This window comes from Cherax quadricarinatus, chromosome 36 (assembly GCF_038502225.1).
Source record: "Cherax quadricarinatus isolate ZL_2023a chromosome 36, ASM3850222v1, whole genome shotgun sequence".
Lineage (NCBI taxonomy): Eukaryota > Metazoa > Arthropoda > Malacostraca > Decapoda > Parastacidae > Cherax > Cherax quadricarinatus.
The window spans coordinates 13,511,215-13,517,037 of record NC_091327.1 but is presented as its reverse complement, the minus strand read 5'-3'; the positions used below and the strand labels follow the sequence as shown (position 1 = coordinate 13,517,037).

Genomic DNA, 5,823 nt, shown 5'->3' with positions numbered 1-5,823 from the left:
ACCAACACTAATGAAAAAAATATATCTTTAAACCTATAAGAGAAAATTTTAGAAAGGACTTAATTTTAAATGAGTTCTTGCTAATTGACCAGTTTTACATATTCGGCACGACATATATATATATATAGATATATATATATATATATATATATATATATATATATATTGGGGTCCACCTCGGGGGTATATATATATATATATATATATATATATATATATATATATATATATATATATACACTCTTGCAAAATAACCATTTTGAAAAAAATAATGACATTCCAAGCGCTTTCGTGATTTCTCACATTATCAAAGGACTGTAAAGATACTAGAACGGAAGTTCCTTCATAATGTGAGAAATCACGAAGGGACTTTGAATTTCAATATTTTTTTCAGTGGTTGTTTTGCATATTGTGACATCACACATAGGTGATATCACCTGTTTGTGGTTGCAGGGGTGGAGACATAGCTCCTGGCCCCGCCTCTTTACTGATCGCTACAAGGTTCTCTCTCCTCCTGCTCCAGGAGCTTTATCATACCTCTTCTTAAAATTATGTATGGTTCTTGCCTCCACTACATCGCTTGCCAGATTCCACTTGCTGACAACTCTATGACTAAAGAAATAATTCCTACAATCTCTCTGACTCATCTGATTCTTCGACTTCCAACTGTGGCCCCTTGTTTCTGTGTCCCCTCTCTGGAACATTCTGTCTCTGTCTACCTTGTTAATTCCTTGCAGTATTTTGTATATCGTTATCATGTCTTCCCTAACCCTCTTGTCCTCCATTGTGTGTGTGTGTGTGTGTGTGTGTGTGTGTGTGTGTGTGTGTGTGTGTGTGTGTGTGTGTGTGTGTGTGTGTGTGTGTGTGTGTGTGCGGAGAAATGGGTTTTCCTTTCGGGAATCTTTAACATATTCAAAAAAAAAATACCAAAATCGTGGGAAGTATCTTCCTTCAGTTTTCCAAACTGGTAAATATAAAATTACCAAGGAGAATACTTTTCATTAAAACAAAAATATTCTTGTTAAGTGTGAAAATAATTGAAGAACATGAGAACATTGCTCAAATGAAAACAAAAATTCCTACACAGCCACAACAGGAAGAAGAGAAAAGTATAGGTTGAAGATGAAAAATGTTGAGTATAAAGGCTAAATAGGAAAAATAAAGAAGATGGATGAGATCACAAGAGAATAACTGGAATGATAGGAGTATGATAGTAGCATGATGACAGGGCTATGATAACAGGTTTATGATACAATGAATGTGGAAACGTGAAAATGATAACTCTGTACAGTAACAGGAGGCATGATAATATAAGGAATAATAACAGAATGACTGATAACAGCCAGAGTAATAACGGGAAGGTTAAAAAAAAAAAACTAAGGTAAGGACTAATGAGAACGAACTGTTGCTGCTAGTAAACGGTCACGGAACAGAAGGAAGGGATAGAGGAACAAAGGGAAGCAATTAGTGTTGTGAATGAGCGAGTAATGGAGAGATGAGGAAATAAGAAAGAATGAAGAGAGAGAGAGGAAATAAAGAAGGAAGATGGCAGAGAGGGTGAGAGATATAGGAGACAGATCTCCTCCAGGAGGGTGGATATGATAGCTAGAGAAGCAAAATGGAGGAGAAAGATGTGTAAGGTGAGATGTGGAGTAATGAAGAAGAAAGAGGGAGAGAGGGGGAGAGGTAGAGAAGGAGAGAGATTAAAGGGGGAGAGGTAAGAGGTGAGGTGAAGAGGAATCTGAAGGAGGAAGTGAAGAACATCATTAGTCAAGTTACTTCCTATGTCCTGTCCTGCTTGGCCAAGCGGTGCATTGAGAGAGAGAGAGAGAGAGAGAGAGAGAGAGAGAGAGAGAGAGAGAGAGAGAGAGAGAGAGAGAGAGAGAGAGAGAGAGAGAGGGAGAGAGAGAGAGAGAGAGAGAGATATGTGCCTGAAACTAGTGCTTTACACCCCAAAACAATAGGTGAGGAGGCTGAGGAAGTAGATACTATAACGGTGAAAGACACACACACACACACACACACACACACACACACACACACACACACACACACACACACACACACACACACACACACACACACAAACATACAGTGTCACTATATCTATCTGTCTATCTCTGTCTCGTCTCTCTAACCCTCTAAAACTACAGTCAAAACAGCAACACCACCAAGGTGGAGTTGGCCCGACTCTCCCCGCCAGCAGACATCATTAATCAGACCAGGTGACCCCTCGCCTCTCCCTCCAGTCCCTTACCCCCCTTCTCCCCTGGGCGTAATATACCCATACTCCCTGGGTACTTCCCTGTCCCATCTCCCTCTCCCTCGCTCCCTCCCTGGAGAACCCAGGTAACCCTAGTGACCCAGGACGACCCCTGATGACCTCGCTGCCGTCATCACCTAGGTGTAACTTCCCGAGTCTCAGCTTCCAATGTTTATGTCTAGATGGGAAACTCCTCAGTTTCTTCCTGCTTCTCTCCGCCTGCTGCTCCTTCGACTATTACATTTAACAACCACTACCACTATTACTGCTACTACTGCTGTCTACACATTTATGTCTGCACACTTATGTAACATGTTTCTACTTAAACATTTTATTACGTTCTTATCGAAAAATAAGCGCAGAACTCACAAGGGAAAACTTTAATGCCTCGACCGGAAATCGAACCCGGGCCTCCCGCATGGTAGGCGAGAATTCTACCACTGAACCACCGATACTACGGGTGAGTTGGGTACTTTAGATCAATGCCTAATAAGAATTCTGTGTTTCTTTTATTCTAAATATTTTGAAATGAAGCAATGAACTGAGCTGCTGCTGCTTTGGCTGTTACTATTGCTAGTAGTAGTAGTACTATTACTAGTAGTAGTACTACAGTTACTAGTAGTAGTAGTAAAAGGTATATTTGCAATAATTGTTATCTGCTAGCGCACTCAGTTCACACTGAGATACATGCGGGGCCAAGAGCTATGACTCGACCTCTGCAACTACAACTAGGTGAGTACATGGTTCAATCCTCGGTACGGGTGGAAACGTTAGGATGTTTCCTTAAATAAAAACACTTGCTGTCCAAGTTCACCTGTCAGTAAAATAGGTACCTGAGTGTTAGTCGACCGGTTGCACCCTGGGGACAAAATTAACCTAATTTGCCCGAAATGCTCTGCATAACAAGGAGCTTTCTATACAGTAGTACATCATTGATGTTACTTAGGCCTGTATACCTTATAGATGTAGTAATAAAGATTATTATTATTATTATTATTATTATTATTATTATTATTATTATTATTATTATTATTATTATTATTATTATTATTATTATTATTATTATAACTACTAATAATTCTGTTGATGTTTTATGTTCTTGTGTGACTTATCTGATTGAGTTGTTAGTGTTGATACTGTTACTGGAGTAGATACAGGCACAGGTATTGATGCAAATACTGGCGTAGATTCAGACACAGGTGTTGGTACGGGTACAGTGATGATATGCTCAAGTGTTAACACAGACACATGTGTTGATACAGATACAACAGTTATTAAATAGTTATCAGGTAAAGTTGCATAAATTTGAACTGGCGATGCTGGTACAGTTTATTATTTGGTACAAGGCTTGATACAAAATAATAAGCCACACTGAACTAACTCAAAATAATAAGTGTAATGGTGCCTCCAAATCTCTAATCACATAACTTCAGCACGTCTCCTCTTTTCCCTTTCTCTTGTTCCCATTTTCACCCCCGTATCCCTCGCCTACTCCACCCCTTAGTCATCAGAACGTAAACATGATTTACGTGACGGAAACTGGGTCGTTCCGACTGTGTACATGCGTAATTAAGTCATTGAGTCACCATACCTGAGAGGCGTCGACAGTGCTTAATGGCGCATTTTGTCCTGACTTCCGCCTCCTCCTTCAGTACTAATGTCACCCACAGTGTCAGCCAGGGAGAAGCATTAGCGGGCGCTAGCATGTGACTCTTTCGGAGGAAGGTGTTGACCATTGGAACATTGTAAGCTTCTTTCATGAGAGAGAAATTCTTCATAAATGGCAGTTAGCAGATGACGATAATAAGCATAAGAAAAATAGTAATCGTTATTCGAAGCTAGAATCACTCTCTGATCTCTCTCTCTCTCTCTCTCTCTCTCTCTCTCTCTCTCTCTCTCTCTCTCTCTCTCTCTCTCTCTCTCTCTCTCTCTCTCTCTCTCTCTCTACGCTACGGGGTTCTAAAACATTCGTTTTCCAGCTTTCCTATTCATTCGCCACGAATTTCATTAATCTTTCTCGACTATTTTAACATTATCACCCATCTCACCAATCTTATATCTTCCATTTCTAGCATTATTTAACCTTGCTTATATATTTCTTAAAAAAATCCGAACTTATATACCTTGTTCGTTCTGTCATTACATATTTTCCATCTCTTCCTCTGGCTGTTTGAAACACTTTATTTTTTCTCTATATTTATCTAACTTTGTCTATCTCTTTCCTAGTTTATCCCATCTTATTAGTCTTTTTTTTTTTTTACAAATTTTATCCTATATTGTTATTTTTCCCCTAAATTTATCCATCCTTGTAACGTCTTTTATTGTAAAGTAAAGGGACACAAGTGCAACTAATGTGACATTTTTATTGTGGCAACGTTTCGCTCTCCATGAGCTTTGTCAAGCTGTTGACAAAGCTCCTGGAGAGCGAAACGTTGCCACAATAAAAATGTGACATTAGTTGCACTTGTGTCCCTTTACTTTACATACTGTCGGTAATTCTACCAACATTATTGCAGTTTTTTATTGTATTTTTGTTAACCTTGATCTTTCTTTATCTGTATTTATCTATCCTCCCCCTTTCCTTCTATCTTTGACCTTTTCTCTCTTCGACTCTTAATCTTCCATCTCGCTCTCCTCATTCACCTCTCCCATCTCTTCTTCCATTCCTCTCCTCCTGCCCTTCCACCTACACATTCACCTATCCTCTCCCTCTTTCCCTATTCCTCTCCCTTTAACTTTACTTCCCCTTCCTCTCACCCTTACTATCCCATTCCCCTATCCTCCCATTCCCCTCTTTCGCCCCTCCTATCCCACTTCCCAATCCTCCCCTCCTACCATTCCATTTCCACCTCTCCCCTTCCCTCCGTTCTTCAGTGTGAGGTAGCCTAGCCTGACCTGGTCTAGACAGAGAAAGAGTGAAGTGACCTCACATCATTAATCATAAACTTAGCCTCGCAGGATAACTTTTGCTGCCTCGCTGAGAACTTCGATGTTTCGCGCTGGTGACACCGTAGCGCCAACCCTTCCACCCTTTTTATTAATGTAACGAAATTGAAAACACGGATATAACAATCTATATGGGAATACCCACAATGTGTGGCCGTACACTTGTAAATAAGTTAAATTGTGGGAACACGAAAGTACTGAGCGGCTCCACTCTTCTGTACGATAGTTACATTGTGGAAAAACACGCAATCTGAGGCTACATTATTCTGTATGATTATCCGAAAACTTTCTTTTATATAATATGTGACTACATAAGAAAATCTAACTAGACATTCCTGTCATATTCCATCACATAAGACAAGCTTGTTACACCAGGAGATGAAATCTGTCAGACCGAACGAGAAAATTTTAATAGGGAGATGAAAAAATCGGCAAGTATAGTTTCATGGGTATATCGGCTTACCACTGTTGCAATTACTTTTACTTGAGAATTACCATCTCATAGGATCGCCCCTCCCTCACATTTTTAACATATATATATGAATAAACATAAAGATGAACGGATGGGGGGGGGAGTTGAACCGTGGCTCTGGGATTGACAGGTCCAACGCTTT

At 39.8% G+C, this 5,823-nt stretch overlaps 1 non-coding gene across 1 annotated transcript; it reads right to left on the bottom strand.

The window, feature by feature from the left end:
* Positions 1 to 2,647: 2,647 nt before the first annotated feature.
* On the bottom strand, positions 2,648 to 2,718 carry TRNAG-ACC (transfer RNA glycine (anticodon ACC)). Its single transcript has one exon. It is a non-coding gene; the product is annotated as a tRNA-Gly (tRNA).
* Positions 2,719 to 5,823: the final 3,105 nt, after the last annotated feature.